Source organism: Plutella xylostella, chromosome Z (genome assembly GCF_932276165.1).
Source record: "Plutella xylostella chromosome Z, ilPluXylo3.1, whole genome shotgun sequence".
NCBI classification, from domain to species: domain Eukaryota; kingdom Metazoa; phylum Arthropoda; class Insecta; order Lepidoptera; family Plutellidae; genus Plutella; species Plutella xylostella.
In genome coordinates this window covers 10,421,869-10,440,705 of record NC_064012.1, presented here as the reverse complement: position 1 = coordinate 10,440,705, position 18,837 = coordinate 10,421,869, and the positions used below count along the sequence as shown (strand labels likewise).

The 18,837-nt window shown below is 36.8% G+C and overlaps 1 protein-coding gene across 2 annotated transcripts in view; it reads right to left on the bottom strand.

Moving 5' to 3' along the window:
• LOC119694861 (protein bric-a-brac 2) overlaps positions 1–16,285 on the bottom strand; it is a 187,258-nt gene extending 170,973 nt beyond the window's left edge. The window contains exon 1 of one of the 2 annotated variants that reach the window (XM_038122219.2): positions 16,181–16,285. The gene's annotated coding sequence lies outside the window, so the exon portion shown is untranslated. Of the gene's footprint in view, positions 1–6,267; positions 6,929–16,180 lie in introns of those variants that run through there. The other variant, XM_048632775.1, reaches the window with a different exon arrangement.
• Positions 16,286–18,837: the final 2,552 nt, after the last annotated feature.

Genomic DNA, 18,837 nt, shown 5'->3' with positions numbered 1-18,837 from the left:
TAATTTTTTGAGTTCTTGATCTGTGAAAATATGTAGGTATTACTTACAGGATTTTTTAGTCGATAAAACTTATATCGATCCTTAGTCTTTTACCTTTTTTTATTAATTTTTAACTCAATCATTTAAGTATAAAGTGTATTAAACAGGTAGTCATGTAGTTTGAACTTTTAAAATTATGTGTTTTATGATAATGCAGATTTGAAAAACTATTACAACTTTCGAAATATTAAAAAAATATGTATTAAAATGCGCTGCTCAGCAAAGATTTATTCCGGCCATCCTGAATGCTGACTTACGTATATCAAGCAAAGCCCCAAAAACTACTTATTTAGGTTGACTGGCAGAAAATGCTCTTAGCATTAAGCCCGCCTTTTGTACATATATTTTTTATTCGTGCAATAAAGAATTAAATAAATAAATAAATATTTAGAGCTCAGTGTGAAACTCAGTTATTTAGAACACCATAGGTGCAACTCGTACGATTGATTGTGGAACCGCCTGTACTTGGCTTTATGACTATTTGCACTAGTTACCTGCAGTGTACCGCCGCCCTTATGCATGTTTACTGACGGCCGAGCGTAGTAACGTAGCAGTAACGGCGATATTTATTGCATGGTGTACCACTATACCTGCCCAGCTCACCAGACGTTACTCGTTATTATTGGATTCGTTAATGTCTCTGGTTATCACCAATTCTGACCGAAAATGTAATAAAATTAAACTCTATGTATAAGTTTCCCAGCCTCTTCCCACTATTATATTTTAATTTGAAATTTAATTACCTTAGCTTTATTCGCCCTTTTCAACACCTGTATTTCCCACAAGATACCTAATCATTATCTATTACTTTCTCACAGTATCCCAGTACATAATGTACTAGGGAAGTAAGTACCCGAAGCTCCTCCCAGGATGTGCAGCCGTCATAATGAAGGCTAGAACCTTCGCTAATATAAGAGATAAATCGGAAATGGAGGCGAGAGTGCGGGCCGACTCGGAAATTACCCGCGCTTACAACGGCGCGTCAACTAATTTCATTTACTGCCTTTTGTATTTATGTCGTACTTAGGATGATTTGCGAAAATCCTAGGTATATTGTAAAAACCCGGATAATTAGACAATAGTGATGTTCATGTGTATGGGACGACCGAATGGCGTAGTGGTTAGTGACCCTGACTACTGAGCCGAAGGTCCCGGGATCGATTCCCGGCTAGGGCAGATATTAGTTTAAACATAGATATTTGTTCTCGGGTCTTTGATGTGCCCGTAAAATGGCAATAGGCCCGCCCCCTATTACATTAGGACTAACACTGGCGAAAAGTGGGTGCAGCAATGCACCTCTTCTTACCTCGCAAGGGAGTACATGAGATGAGTACAAGGTGTGTAGTTTTTGGGTTGTTTAGTGATAAATGTTTGGTTTTATCTAGGCACCAGTTTGTGCTAACGGGGACGCTCCAATTTCGCTACGCTACGGTTTGGTTTGCTTTTACGTACCTACTCATATCGCTTTGCTCGTCGTCGCACATATCTTTAGGTTAAAAATTATATTGTATGTACGTAGGCTAAGCTACTATACTAGGCAACCTGGTAAGCCGTAGATGGTTATAATTTTTTTCCAAAATAACTATAGATAAAATGATTATAGTGCAATTTAAGTTATTATTACATTAATCACACGAACAACTGAACCTTTTAGGGAAACAATATCAATAGATTGATGAATACTCAGTGTCAGGATCCAGGATTGTATAGAGTTAGATCATGAGCAGACAGGTAATGATGAAGCAATATGACTTACTCTAAGCATTGCTTAGTACCTAGACCTAGGTAATCTAGTTGCAGGCATTGCCAGGCCATATGCTGGTAACCTATTGACGTCAATAACTAATAATCACAGCTGCTTTGCTTATTGAATGCGACAAAGCAGGTGGTCCTCAGTTCTGATTTGAGCGTGCATCGCTGCCTCAAATTAAGTACACATTATGTAACTGGGTTGAATTGAGATGGGTTAGGTTATATTGAACTTATTAAATTTATAAACCCAATTAAGTAAATTATGTATGTAACTTATAATTTACTTAGGACCTGTTTCACAATATCGGGACATGGCTACTTGTGACTTGTGGGTTAAAAGACATGCTGTCGCACACAGAGTAACAGCCTCTTACAAGAAGCCACTATCCAGACATTGTGAAACAGGCAAATTAATATACATCTGCAGTTATATTTATTACTTATACAGGGCATAAGTAGTAGCCCTTGAGTCACCCTCTTTCGGAGTACAATACGGCTTTTGCAACACTGTGTATAAATACATTGTCTTGTAGAATACCTTACACTTTGTATGCAAGTTCGACGTAAAGAGCAGCTGAAGAAAAAATGAGAAGAAAAAAACTCATTATACATAATATTGAAATTCCCCCTTAATTTACGTAGTAACAAGATTGAACCGCTAATCAAGCGAGCTGTCAATACATATCCGATCGCGCCGGCTTGAGTGAGCCGCAGGAAATTCTAAATTCAAACTCTTGTGAACGATTGGTGCATAATCCTTAGGTGGTGGCTGGAAAGCTTCCTATTGGTGTTTAGGTAAGTCGATTTAATTTATAGATTTTCGACTCTACGGCGGAGATTTGCGTTTTACTTCAATTTGTTTTGGGGGAACGGCACCTAGAGATTATTGAATTTGCGGGCCGCACTAGGAAGTGACGATTCAATAAAGTCATATCTATTTATAAGTATTCACGAACGGCAGTTTATCTTTGCAGTGTTTTACGCAAAATGTGTTTTGGTTTAGCCAAAAGCCAGTTTTTACAAAGTTTTACGTATGTTACCTACTGTAAAAAGAGTTATTCTGCTCTAGGGGTTTATTCTAAGTTAGCAATCCAACTAGGACATTCCTACTTATTTTTAAAAAAATCCGAGACTTTATCGTCAATCTACCTTTCATAAAACAGCTGAGAAAGATATTTTGTTTTATGAAAATATTTTTTAATCATCCTACTAGTGTTACGTTTATTTATAATATTAGTAGTAAGTAGTAGTGTAAGTTTGAGGCAAACTTCGATTGTGATCGAGGCGAAGCGAGGCTCGCTGGCGAAAGCTAGTTATTAATACACTAATCTCTATCAACACACTAGGGCTCCGACCAACAGTAGCTTCCTAAATCCACAATGACACCGCATTCAGTACATAAACGCAGACTTTTAAATGGATAAACGCAATACCCTTCTGGGCACAAAACGCAGTCAAGTATACGACGGCTTATTTTCCACCTCTTAACTTATTTCCTATTAAATTATGGAAATTGGATATAAATTGTGTGACGTCATGTGCTGTTAAACTTACTAATACGTACATATGTAATACAAATGGCGCTGGAAGTAATTAGGAAGTGTTTTATGAACTTTCTCTGAATGTTTCGTGTTGGGAAGTTTGTCCTTTGACCTTTAAAAACTTCAGAGACGTCTCGCTTCGACTCTACAGTGTGAATGCACAGTTTGTGAACTTAAAAAGTTATAATCTTCGATCGAAAAATAATATTTATTACGTAGGGTAACGTAACGTACCTAGGGACATTTTCGACTACCCCAACTTTAAATGAAGCTATCGCAGCGTACAACTAAGATATTAATGTGAAATTTTCTTTATTCGGTAGGATATATAATCTATTATCACTAGTATTTGTGCTAAAGCTTTAGTGTGGCCAGATTTTATTAAATTAAGATAAAAGTAAAAAGGCTTGTTTTGACCCAAGGTACGTTACACGTTTGTACCTTGGGACACTGTTTCCTATAGCTTTGTACTATGGAAAATGCAAACTTCTAAATAACGCTTTATATCTCTGTTCTTATTGATTTACTGCATCTCCCTTCTGTCTAGTTTCACTCTGGCACTAATAAGAACAGAGATATAAGGCGTTATTTAGATGTTTGCATTTTCCATAGTACAAAGCCATAGGAAACAGTGTCCCAAGGTACAAATTTAATCGTGTCCCAAGGTACAAAAAAGCAATATTTAACCAAAATTTAAATATATTTATTTTTGATTAATAGGAATCTTTCAGATAATTGCCATGTCATAAAATTAAATAACTGAAAAGTTATACGTGACATCCATGTCTTTATTTTGAGCATGCCTCAATGAGATAAAGCAACACAAAAAACTATACAAAAGCTACTTTTGACTCCAAAAAACTTCATATTGTCTTCACCACATACTCGATGCTGGTATGATCACGAGACTCACTAGTTTTGCCAAGCGAGTAAAATACTATACCTAGGGTAGAATTTTAATGTGTTTATTTAGCCGGTTTTTAAAATACAATCAATGTCCCGAGGTACAAGCGTCCCAAGGTACGTTACGTTACCCTATATTTAGAAGTCCCGTGGGATTAATATAGATTTTACTATACTAGGACATATTATTATGTACTTCAGGATAATAATGTATCTCTAGGTTGACACAAAAGTTTATAGAAGAAAAAGTTGTCTGAATTACGTCTCAGATTGTTTTTGTTAGACCCCAATGTCTTGTGATGTACCGTCATTTTATACCTTTAGCTTATAAACTAAAAGCCCCATAACAATTTCCACAACAGCTCCGCGACTGTCGGGGTGGAATCACTTAGCACATCCTAGCGAATCCGCCGACCAGTAGGCCGACTGGTCGCGCGACTAACCCCTCGCAGGACTTCTCTAAACAATAATTGCGAGGTAGAAATAATAATGTCCGTGCCGTAGCGCGGCCCGTATCCGCTGGCAATAAAAATGTAAAATGCTACCGATAAGAGCGCCCGCGCCACGGGTCGGGTGTGGAGCCGGCTAGGGATGGGTTGCCACTGTCGATGGATCGCATATAACCCGGTTACACCTACCGAATAGAGTGGCCGAAGAGAGTAGATACAGTATGCTCGGCCGAGGACTCGTTCAATGGTTGAGGACTGGCCGAGGATACTGTCTTGCCACTCTTACTCGGTAATAGTAATCTGTGTATCTGTATTGTGATTCCACATAGGGTGAGAGTCCATTACGGAAACCGTATCTATAAAAGTAATTAGTAACACTAATCGATGAACTTGTACAAAAAAAAGTTGTTAAAATTTTATATTGCTCAATTAAAATTATTAACTTTTGCCCACAACTTTCGAAACATATGGAAAAACATAATGTACATGTCGTCGATTAATTTCAATTCAAGTTTACTTTGCTATGATAACAACTGCACTGCGTAAATTTTGTAGTTATCATTCAAATACGTTTTTAATAAGGGGCAGAGGGGGCGATATAGGTATCTGCATGGCAGTCTGTGACATCTGCCATTGACGTTTCATAATGTCACTGGAACCTTTTCACATGTGATAGCATTCACGTCACGAGCATCGACTCTTGCCGGCGACGCCGGCCCATCACTACGAGCCTACGAGGGTTGTTTGAGTTTTTATGTCCGGATCAAACTGCGAGGTATTTTGTCACAAAATATAAATGTAGCTTGCTTCCTTCCTTCATTGGTGAAGTTATCTCCATGATTAATCATTCGTGTACAACCAACCGCGGGCGGGGTTTTCAACACGCTATATCAGAATTTAATATGTGAAACCGTGAAACGTAGTAGGACGATTGCCATTTTGTTGCGAATTGTTGGTCGCTAACTAGGTATGGTTTTGCTTGGCCGTTTGAAAAAGTTTCATTGCATTTTTTTCGTAGCTAAATTTTCTCTAATTTATTCGTGCTGTTTTACTAAGGAGGACGTGTGTTATTGAATTATGTATTACTAAGTAGAAGCTACTTTGATAATTAGAATTAGTTAGAATAAGCAGCCTTCTCCAATAGTCCGGAGAAAGTTTTTCTGTCACTTTACTCTTATCAGGTATATTTGTATGTACTAGTATGATTTACGGGCAAGGCGTATTTTTACATTTTATCCCGGAATTCCCGCGAAAAAACCTTTGGCGAAGCAAAGCTCACCGCGGAGAAAGCTTGTGTAAATATAAAAAAGAAACTCGAAAAGAAAACGAAAACTCTTAGTTTTACAATATTAGTGAAAAATGTACTAGAAATTCAAGTTCCAACCAACTCTCTACTATAAAATAATAATTAAGTATACAGAAAAAGTATATACAGAGATCGTGAGAAACATCGCTAAACATATCAATTTCGCGATTTAGCCGCTTTCGCCGCGCGTGCTCGACAACTGTTTATTATAAACAAAAAGGCCCGACTAAGTATAGCTAGGGCCATAGCATCCACGTTATTTATTGAAATTACTTACGATTTGATTGTGCGCGTAATGAAGGCTTCCCGCTGCTCAGTAGCCGGGCCCACCTAAACATTAAGGCTTGTTTTTGTTTCAGACCGATCGAATTAGATACTTTACATCGTATAGATTTGCATGAATTACTGGGCTCGTGATCGGGGGCCGTTTCCAGCCGACTCTGCGCCCGCGCAGCCCGGCCCGCTAATAGTCGTGCGCTATGCAGACGGATCGTAGCTAAATTGAGAAAGGAGCAAGTAAATTGTCTAGAAAACTTTGTATGCTTACGATGCGCTCGTATAATTGCAATTACACTGTGCAAGCGCAGCGCCGCCGCCGCCGCCGTCGCCACGCTGCTACATGCGCATACGCATACGCACCGTCGCAAATGACATGTCATTGATAATGCGTGCCCGCGACGCCAAATTGCCTGTATTTTGTCATGCCACGTAGCCGAACGTAAATTATTTGACAGGAAAGCGGGTATTGGCAAGATTACGGGTGCTCACTTTTTTTTTCACAGTTAGATAGGTAAACGCATTGAAGCTTCACGTGAATAATGGCCGAAGCGTTAATTTTACTGCCAGGAAATTACGGTTTAGGGTGATGTAAATTAAAGTATAAAACAAGCGCAAAGAAACTTAATTGGGTAGTGTGAAATTTACAGCGATAGCGATACATATATATATATATATATATGCTCGATTGCTCGTGTATTAAATATACTCGATTAGGTACTTAAAATTAAACCTGGTCGTATAACTACGCGAGAAATTAACGTAACCTTTACCATCATGAGCGTTGCCTGGATTAGTACGTGTCATCAAGTCTGCTAACTAAATTAAGCAATAACCTGTATTAATACGGCAGTAGCTGCAGGCGAAACAATGTATCTATTAACCAATCAGTTACAATCTGCTACTGTCTGGCTGACGACCACCACGACAATGACAGCAGATGACTGGGGGTGCCAAATCAATTAACTATCTTAGGTCTATTAAGCAACCAATGGAAAAAATGATTTTCTCATGGAATCTCCTAGCTAATTCACTAAATCTCAGCCAGAGTCCACCTTTTTAAAGGTACAAAATGTTGTGTTTAATACATATTTTTATAAGATATTATCACCTAGCTGACTCCCGAATTTCACTTCGCTTTGATGTAGAGAAGCATTAACTTCTATTGCAGTCAAAAGCAATACTTGCACCTCCTCTTTCAAACATAGCTTTATCCGAAGTGATGTAAATGTTTTAGGGTTCCAGGGGGGTAGATCCTGACTGCAAAGAGGGGGAAGGGGGGTTATTATTTAATTACTATCTTCTCTCGCCGGGAAGAGACACGATTCATAATTTCATTTCTGTACCGTTTAACTTCCATATAGGTGTTAGGATTATAATAAATCGATAGTATACCTACGTAAGCTGCAGCTTGATTGAGCAATTTAGGTGATCTAGTGTGGCCGTCTAAATTGGATAATGTTTGCCTAAATGGAATATATGTTTTGATTATGGTCTAAGTGTGGGTTTGCATAGTTACATATGGTGGGCTGGTTGGACGAAACACTGTGTATTAGTGTTGGGCTAGCGTTGGTTTCAACTGGAAGATACACTGTAGTCCTGTAATCAACATACTCGTATACTACACCTAAGAAATTCTGATATAACATCATGGTTTGAGTTAATAAATTGACTCTACTTCTCCAAAGTAATAAGTATGACCTAGTTATACTTATTACTTTGGAGAAACCCATTTTAAACTACACATCTTTATTATGAAATATCTTTCGGTATAAAAAGTGAATAGTGGTATTTCTTATGAATCCATTTCAGTAGTTCCACCTACTCGTATAATTTCCGTACGTCATTCGAATTTAAACGACACATCACCGAGACGAACATTGCTAACGAATCAACTAAGTAACAAAAACATAACAAACATACTTATACTCCATACAAGTTATAAATTATAAAGTGTGCTACAAAGTCTCGTATGCATGCCCGGGTGATCATTTAAACTCGCAGTTACAACATCTACATAATAATTTTGATCAGCAATCATTGGCTACTGGGTTTTGAGGCTTTTATAAGGGTTCTTTTTTATCATATTTTATAATTCTTTATAATGAGGGTTTTGCGCTCGAAGCGCGCACGACGCGGTGTCTCGGTGTGCGCGTTGAAGGCGCATAGTGTGAACCGTGCTATAGTGTGAACCGTGCTTATAATAGCCGCGGGATAAGCTCCTCCACGATGTAAACGGCCAACAATTTTGATTTAGCTACATACATTTATGATCTGTATGTCGATTTCATTATGAGGATAAGTAGGTAGGTAGGTAGAGGTACTGTTGGGAAAACCAAAGCTCGCTACTCAGCGCTGTGTGGAATTTTGCACACCCGAACGAAAATATATGTATTTCCGCATCTTGTAATTAGAATAGAATAGAATAGAATATATCTTATTTCTTGTAATTATTTTAATGGTAGTAGGTATTACAATTCAAAAACAACAACTGTAGTTTAAAAACTTACATATAAATTGCAAATCCCTCTTAAAAACACTTGCGATAATAATTATTTTTTAGTTCCACAAGCACCCATTCACGGCTGCACCACAGGAGCTGGCGGGTCACAGAGAAACATTTTGAATACTTAAATGCAAATAATAAAAAAGTAATAGAATGGAGACCCGCAGAGCACGCCCTGCGGTCTTCAGAAGGGTCCTTGATATAACCTCAAGAACTATAGACATGGGGAGACGTGCCCATGTTTGAAATATGGAAACTTTTAAAGGGAAAACTTAAAAACAGAAGGTTTTAGTTTGACCAAGGTAAGGTAACAACAGGTATGTTTATTGTTTAGTGTGATATATCCTTCACAATTTTAAAAGTCCCTACTACTAATATTAACTTTTTGTACGAGGTCAAGCACTGCTATAGGAGTCTCTTAACAAAATGATCTAGCAGCATCGAAATAACCTCATTCATATGCGATTTAATTCCTTTGAATGGTTACGCGATCATCAGCTTAATTTAATTAGAACCAACGTAAGTACCTTTTTTGATAAAATGCTTTCCAAACCTAAATTACGTAATTTAACGCACGGAATAACTTGTTTTACTTTCTTTTTGGGTTATACAAAACAAAGGTTTTTTAAATGTCGGCGGTGTGATTTGTCTCATCTCCGTTTTGTTTGTTCGGCGGCGGTTTGCATGAAGGGGTCCCGTAGGTGGCGGATCTTGTCATCAACTTTAAGTTGCCAGTGGTTTTGGGGCGTGCTGAGCATGAGAGCCCCAAATATTGTCAATTTATACGTGAAAATTTGATTTATTGAAGAGTAACGAGATTTTTATAACGTTCACAGCATTGCGTGTGAATTTGCGTACGAAATTCGCGGCTTAGATATTTCAATCAGATTCTCGTCTGCTAAATTAAAGATGGATGTGTATTAACTATTTATTAAAAAATGATTATTTCCATTTTGAATGTTTTTGTAACATACAAAACTTTGGCTTCTCTCTAACAGATGCTTGCACCGCCATCTCAAACTCCCTCATATTATTATTTTATTTATCTACCCGTTTAAAATCGGAAGATTTATAACATTTAACAATACAATACATGTTTAGTTTAAAGGGTATAGGGTTTCACACAGGCCGTGGCCGGACCGTGTAATTGTATCTCATAAATTTCGCACAAATAATACTTATTCGAGTGCAATCGTTGCTTGATTGATGTCAAGCGCTGGCTGTAATATTAACCGACACTGCGGTTCCCCGTTGGTCATTAGCTTTATCATATTTCTTTTGCTGAACTGATGCTTTTTATGTAATAACTACGGATTTAAAAAGAAAAAATACAATGTAATATTAAATAAAATATAATATAATAATTTAATATGAGGGGATATCTCATACACGGCCCGGCCATCCGACCCCAAGCTAGGTAGAACCTATAATATAAGTATAGGATAGCGGATATATCTACACAAATAGGTAAGTACATAGATAGATGCCTACATATTAAAATAAATATCAACACCCAAGCAGCGAGTAAAAATATCTGTCTTTGAACAAATATCTGCCCCTGCCGGGAATCGAAGCCGGGACCTTCGGCATAGCAGTCAGGGTCACTAACCACAAATACACCCTCAAATAATAGTAATAATACGAATAATCAGAGAATAAAGTACATTTCCAAATAGCCGCTTGATCAGTTTGATCACATAAGAACCCACCAGACACAAATATAAACGCATCGGACGGCTAAAAAGCCCACTGACTGTTATTACAGTCGTTTTGTAAAAAAATAGCTGTTGACAAAGACTGAGTTTCAGTGCCATTTAACATAAAACCCTTTTTAAGGGAATTAATTGGTTTTATAGTGACCTCGTACTCGTCATTCTGAAACATTTTTGTCCTGAACAAAAAAAACATCTCATACCCACAAAGAAGTGACGAAAGTAAAAATGATTCCTTGTCTGATAGGAACCATACTCGTGTAAGATAACACATTTCCTATTAAATAATACTAACATAACAATACTCTACCCGATACATATTCAATGTATGCATATATTATGTAGCAGCCATGTATGCCTACTTATTTACTGCCTAGTAGGTACCTATATTGTGTACATTTTATCAAAATCAAAATCAAAATCAAAAATAGTTTATTTACACATCATGTAAGCATAGACAAATATTATACAGTGAGAAACATTACATATTATAGGTGCTATTTTTTTATAAGTGCTATTTCTGATTTGAAACTCCAAATTACTTATTAGGTTTCTGATTAAAAAAGCAAATACCCTCTGAAAACATCATCTGGGTACATTTAGTATCAATCAAAAACATTACCCTCCTCCTTCGGCAGTCGGGTAAAATTAATGATTGTAGCGAATCTGTTGATGGAACTATCTATATATTTTTAAGCATTTATTAAACTTTCATTGTATTTATACGAACCTGTTTATTAAAATAAGGCTACTAAACAACTTTACAACTTATACCCTTTTTACCCTGTAGTGTGTAAACGTAACCCTTGGTGCGCGAAGCCGATTACCTATCACTGTCTTTATTTATTAATATAGGAAAAAGTACAGAAATAGGTAGATCACTTTGCCGGTTTTTATCTTATAGAAAGAATGTAGGTAACTGTAAAGACGGTAAAGTAGCTACAAAGGTGCTACAAAGCCACTTGTATCATATGTATGGCATCCTATCTTACAATGAAAATAGCATCTTCCTCGTCCACTATTTTATATTTATTCTTAAACATAAACTAAATATAATAAAGTGTAATTTGTACGTCAAAATTGATATGCGAAATTTATTGTATAAGAGCTGCAAGCACTATCATCACTGCCAACCATTTTGTAACAGAGTTTTAACTTTATGTCGAACATAGGTATTATTAAATCAAACTGTAGTGTAGGGGTACAGTAGGGCAGCGGTTCCCGATTAGTGTTCCGAGGAAAACGGGGTTCCGTGAGAGGTAAAGAGGCTCTCAGGGGTTCCGCAAAAATTCTATAAGAAATACTGAAATTTAGCACTTGTAGCGCAAATTTGTATGTGTATATTAATAGGCTCAAGGCTAGGGTTCCGCCGAAAGAAGAAAAGTGGTATAAAAATAAGGGTTCGGTTAGAAAAAGTATTCAGGAACCGTTGTAGTAGGGCATTGCTAACGGTTAAGCTGAGTTTACACTGGTAGGTAATAAAAGTTACAGAAGTCAACCTGTGCAAGGGTAAAAACAGGTATAGCAAGTTTTTCTTTAATTAAAGTTACTATTGCCTTGCAGAGCCACCAGCAGTCGACTTCAGTATTTTTAGGGTCCATTGGCAAATGGCAAGAAGATACGCGCGAAACCCTGAATTCGTCGTATTAGCATTATTTATCTGTCCATGCGTATGTCATATTATTACGTATGTACCTAGTTACAAATTGGAGACAGGTAGATAACTGGAGTAAATGATTGTTATGAAAATATTAATGTCAGCACGTGTAATTCAGAATCTACGACTTCAAAGTCAAAACCCCCTCCTCCCTCCCCTCCAGTCATAATAACAAGAAAGTTCTCATGGAAGGCATTAGGTAGGTATGTACAAATATTCGTATATTGTGATTTTAGTTACTATAACAAACACACGAGTTTCATGAAAAATATACCTGCCTACTTGTAAGTAGGTATATTTTTTCATGGAAAATCGTGATAATAATATAACTATTATTTTATGAACATACCTTACCTAAAGTAGATACATCTTCCTAATTTTGGATATCAGAAGCTTTGGCAACCTTCCCTGACCTGCGAACCGGTTTCTATAAGTACACATTTTCGATGGCGATAGGGCGAGCAAAAGTGGTTTCTGGTTTTTCTCAAAACCGGAAAACCGGCAATATTTACTTATCAGTTTTTCAAAACACCTATCCCAAGCTATCCCATTCATAATTTTTTACATAAGCGAACCACAAAGTGCCAGTGTGTCCTCGATAGCATCAGCGGTGCATGATCCTTTTTAGATGAAAAAATTAATATATTGGCTCAAATACTTTCAACTTATTTTTCCCAGTTTGGAAGAAAAAAATACAAACCTGGAGGTGGAGACCTTAGATGTGGGCTTTTTTATATGAGTGTGCTTATCTGAGATCGTATGTTCTTTTTGAAGACAACTATCGCCATCTGTGAGATGGTTAAAGAACTAAACAAAATATAACTTACAGCATAATTTGGCTAAAGCAGGCTCTTCATGGTTGCGTCGTTAGAAAGTAATTAAAAATACAAACTTACATTATAAAATAGAAAAAATATGCATAGTAAGTCTGGAAAGAATTATGTATTAATTTTTATTTGTACAGTGCCATCTATTGGGCATTCAGAACAACGAAATGGCATCATCGCGAAGTAGAGGTCATAGTTAATTCCCGCTATACACGTCATGTCTCCATTTTACTGAATTCCGTTTTATTGTGAAGGTAGGTACGTTTTCAAATTCACACCATGCACAGTATTTTGTATACGTGAGTAGAGCATAAATTTATGACGTAGGTAGGTAGGTACTAGTGATGTAACGAATGTGTGTTTTTAGACATTCGCGAATGCGAATGCGAATGCGAATATCTGATATCGACATTCGCGAATGCGAATGCGAATGCGAATATTCAGTTTGTGTTAAAATTTGGGGCCATTTGCATGGTTTGGTGACTATCTAGTACTGGACGAGGTACATTCCGTTCTAGACGCATTCCGAATCAGACTAGCCAATAATTGTCGCAGTTTTTTTAAAAGTACACTTTAGTTAGCCCCGTAACTGTTACGACACATTGTGACTGTGTGCGGTTTCTGAGGACGACTTACACGAAACATTTAAAATATTTAAATCTATGGCTGTCTTGCTCTGACACTTCAGGGTTATTGGTAAAGTAGACCTGATCCTTTCAAGAGGTGATAGAGGAAGACATTTTCAGTCTATTGAACCCTATAATGTATTGTCCGAAACTTAACCATTTCTAACATATTGAATATACATGTAAGTTTTTTTTATGTTTTTGAAAAAAATTTAAGCTTTAAACTGAAAATAAAAAAAAAACAATTTCAATAACTTTTTTGGTTGTTTTGCATAAATAAGTGACACCTAAAATTTACTAATTAAAAAAATCAAATGTGCATTAATTGACTTAAATTAGACACAATACCTCAAAATAGTTAAACATTAAAAAAAATATTCAAAACGAATAAAAACAAATAAGTTAAATTAAAAAAGAATGTCATATGACAATTTTTTGTGCACTTCAGCTTAAAAACATTGTCAACATGTAAAGTTTTATTTCTTAAAGTAAATAAATAATACCAAATGATAAAGTAAGACTGGAAATGTGATTAACAGGGTAACTTGTAATAAAAAGGTTATAGACGAATGGATTTAGATTTTGTTAACCTATCTACCATTATTTTCAAATAGTTTTTTAATAAGTACTGATATTCGCAAACATTCGCACAAAATTTTGCGAATGCGAATGCGAATATCCAAAAAAATGCGAATATTCGCGAATGCGAATGCGAATGCGAATATTCGTTACATCACTAGTAGGTACCTACTTATCCGTTAAAAACGGACCGTAGGTAGGTACGTTCCAAGTGTGAAGCCGCAGTTACAGTGCATTCTGTATTAGGTATGAAAGTTATGCAATAGATGGCATTTCTCTACGATTAGTCCTTATGGTCGAAAGCTCACCCTTTTGAACGCTTGCGTAGTGTAAATAATGAGTAAGTATGTAAGTCAATGTAAAGACGTTCAAATAAAATGAAGTACTTACATAGATAACCTGCAGTTATTTTTATTAGTTACCCTAAATTTGAAAGCTAATAATATTTTGAGAAAAAAAACGTCGTTTTGCGTGTACGTCGCGAATAAAGGGCAAAGATAAGGTTTCCAACTAGAAGCGATATGTCATCGACATGGGGTGTCAATTTCACTCACAAGGGACAAAGGATTATCTCAGCGACCGGCATACAGCCCGATAAAAAATATGCATGTAACATGGTAAGTTACAAATCAGTAAATATTTTTTAATTTTCTTTTAAATAGTAAGATAGTTATTAGATAGGAGGTACCGATTAATCTGAATTATTTTAATGTTAATAAAAAAACAAAAGAAAACTGGCATTTTTTTGGAAAAGGTCTTAATTTTAGGGTTCCGTCGAACTCCACTACAGTTCTTTACTCTCCAGGGAGATTTGAACTAAAGAAATAAACATAAACTTATATAAGTTCTGTCAATTAAAGCAGCACAGCATACGTCATACTTTGTTCAGCTTGACTTGACGTCCTCAGTTGTGAAACTGATAGCAATCTCCTATCTGCGTCAATTCCCCTCCATAACTAATCTATGACGTCGCGTCGTGGCGTCGCTCGCAGACTACCTGCGCCGGCGGCGGTGGCGGCGCGGCGCCCGCGTCCCTTTCGCTCAATGATAAATTAAAAACAATCGAGCCAAAGAAAACCCTAACTAGCGCCTAATAAAGTCAGCTTTTGCATGTAGACATTCTTTTTTTTCTAAGTTAAGCATGCCGAGGACGTCGGGTAGGTTTCTAGCCTGCGTGGAATTTTTGTCTTTCTCCGGTTTCTAAAAGGGTATTGTAGAGTAAATTAAGAAGGATGGCATTTTAATTTTCAGACCTAAGTTGTTCAAAGAGCGAGAGCATAGAATAGATTTGGTACCTTTTCAGGACTCAGGTTCAATCAATCGAACAGCTGAGATGATTGAAATTAAAATTAAGTAAGTAGGTATAGTACCTAGGTAGATGTAAGAATGGAGGTTACATTGTTATATTGGTACTTATAATCTTTCCTATGATGGTACCTACTCTACCTACCTACCGATTTAGGCATAAGATACCTTCCTACCTAACTAGATGTCGATTCTAGTACTTAAGTCAATAGGAACAATTTAGATTCACGGAAGAACATCTAGATAAGATACTGATCTACAATGGCAGTATTGTCATCTAAATTTAGTAGTATCTTACCTATACTTAACTTATGTAGGTAGGTAGTTAAGTAGTTACTTAACTTTGTAAAACGAAACAAACAGTCAATGGGATTACCTACCCACCCAGCCTAGTGGCAATAGCAGTCTATGATAGTGGTGAATAAATCTGGTAAAAAGTTAAAAACACGATCAAGTTATTGTTTTGGCAACGATTTTCGGATCCAAATTATTGTAAGTATTCAATTTGACTATTAGTTAGTATTTAGTATGTAACTAGGTAACTAGCAAAATGTTAACTTCGTTTTGATATCGCGCGGTATAAACAAAACACGTCCGAGAAACAACAACAAAACACGGCATCTATCGGAAGAGTCTACAACCAAAAAGGTTCCAGACTGTCACAAACTGTCAAAGTTTAAAAAGAATAAAAACTCTACTTACCCTATCTGCAATCAGGATCTTGTTTTGAATTTGGAAGGCCGGCTGTTTTCGCTGTGAGGTTATGTCGTCGGGTTGTGCAGGCGCATTGCGTCGAGGCGCGTCCCTGAATCATAATAACGGAACCGGGCGGCGGCGGCGGCGGCGCGGCAGGTGGCCTGTGGAGCGAGCGCCGCGACGGCTGTTCCCGACAACTTACGTACTACATAGTAGGGTTTCGTTTTTCCCGACCTTTTTCTGTTCCCGGGAAACGGGAATTTTTTTCAAGATTTCCCGGGAATTCCCGGGAAACGGGAATTTATTTTAAATGCTTGGTTTTGCTATTTTCGGCTATTAAAAGTCTATTAAAACACTTACAATTAAATCAAATATACTTTTATCACTTGTATAGGTAGAAAAAAGCAAAAGTCAGATAAATTAACAACCAAAATTATATTGATTTGTTTTACATGCCAAATCATTTGTTTTGTTAATTGTAAATTAAACAATAACAAAGGTACTATAATTAACAGTTTGAAAATAATATTGCTATGACATATACAGGGTGTTGTAAAAAGGGTAAGTATACCAAGCCGAAACCAGCATGTGCAGCATGTTATATCTAAGGCCGAATCTTAAATCAGAATTTCAAAATTCGCGAAAAAATATATTCATTCTCCATAATAAAAAAGTCACGTGACTAACTAAGTTTCTATGGAAAATGAATATTTTTTATCGCGAGATTTGAAATTCTGATTTCAGATTCGGGCTTAGATATAACATGCTGCACATGCTGGTTTCGGCTTAATATACACTTTTTGCAACACCCTGTATAATTAAAATAGTAAATTAATTACTCTTGAGGTAATGATTTAGAAAAATTAATTCATTCAACGATTTATCGCTCAACCTACTTCTTATTTTGGTTTTTTCTTTTTGTAATTTTATAAAAGATAAACGCGGACACAAAACGGGAACATAAAAAAATATGACAGGTGTCACACTAGTGATAGCTTTTACATACTCTTTGCCCTCTTTGGTCACATTATGCAAAAGCCAATCAATTGTTTGGTTTTAGGTAGGCGGTAGGACCAACAGATAAATAAAGATGAAAATATTGAATCAGAAAGAGGTGAAACAAGGTGATGTAGATGAGTCATTTATCTTTGCAATGCAGCTGCGCGAAAACATTAACACGTATGATTTTCCAATAATTTACAACAAAACCGAGTTTCTGATCGTAGACGACAAGCCTACCGATTTTTTTTTTTGGTTTAAGGTTGGAGAAACAGATAAATAAAGATGAAAATATAGCATAGAATAGATTAAAAATCAAACCCGGGAATTCCCGGGAATGCTATTTTTTTCCCGGTTTCGGGAAGGACAAATTTCCCGGGAATTCCCGGGAACGGGAATTCCCGGGAACACGGGAACGAAACCCTACTACATAGGTAGATGTAGGTTTTGGCATGTCACGGCGGGCTGCGGGGTGAAAGTTTTTAACTTCTCGTTTGTATCCTATTCAGTATTTCTGAAAGTTCTGGTTGTTTTGGCCATAACATTTTGTCATAAGTAAGTTACATAATATTTTGTCATAAGTAGTTACCTTTGTTAACGTTAACAGTCAACTTATAAGCTTGAAGTATTTGAAAGCTTAGGTATATAAGTTGACTGTGTGATGATACCGATAATTGCTACGATGCAGAAATTTAACATTGCTAAAATTTTATTTTGCGCAAACAGAATCGACATCATGTACAAGAACCAAAGTTTTTCATAATGACCGCCTGAGTCGCCCTCTGTCGGCTTACCCTTACTATAACCACTTTTGAAACACCTGTATGCTCCGACGCGACGCTGTAAGCTCGCCGTAAAAAGCGCGTAGGTCGGGGAGCCATACGGAAGTTCTATTGTTTTTAATGTGCATTCAAGAATATTCAGTGTGCCCCACTAACCACTGTACCCCCTTTTGCCCTATAGAAAGCTAGACTTCATGAACCCTATGACAGCTGTCAAATCCATACTGTGTAAATACCTATCTGTCATTTGTTCGTTTCAATGGAAAATGATCTTTATTTACCAAACATAAAACGCATTTCTCAATAACACGTCAAAGGACTCTTCTTATTTGATGCAGGATTAGGACAACAGGCCTAATTTGAAAGGCGCCTCCAAGTGTTATTTATTTTCTCTATGGGCGCCTCTCCGACTTATCAACTGAACTTTATAAATACCCGTAGGTAACTAGGTAGGAAATACACGTAGGTACTGGCTGATCCCTTTCTTTCATCAGCATGGTGACTAACCAAAACCCCTAGAGACCAACAGAGGGCCAAGTGTAGGTTTCTCTCATCCGACCGAGCACTGAAAACCGGATATTTATTGTAGTTTAAGAAGATAGTTTTCATATGCATATGTACCTGTATATCCCATTCCACGGCAAAGACATCTGATACAAACAAAAACTACCCTTATTCGAATGTAATAAGGGTTCTGTCAGATGTCTTTTCCGTGGAATGGGATATAGGTGCACTGGTAGAACACTAGTTCCATTGTTTTGATAATTGTGTATCTCATATAAACAAAAAAAAATGGTGAGGGTAATGAAAAACGAACCAAACATATTTTTAAGTAATGAGGACAAATGAAACGAAACAAACAAAAAGGATAAAACAAAAAAA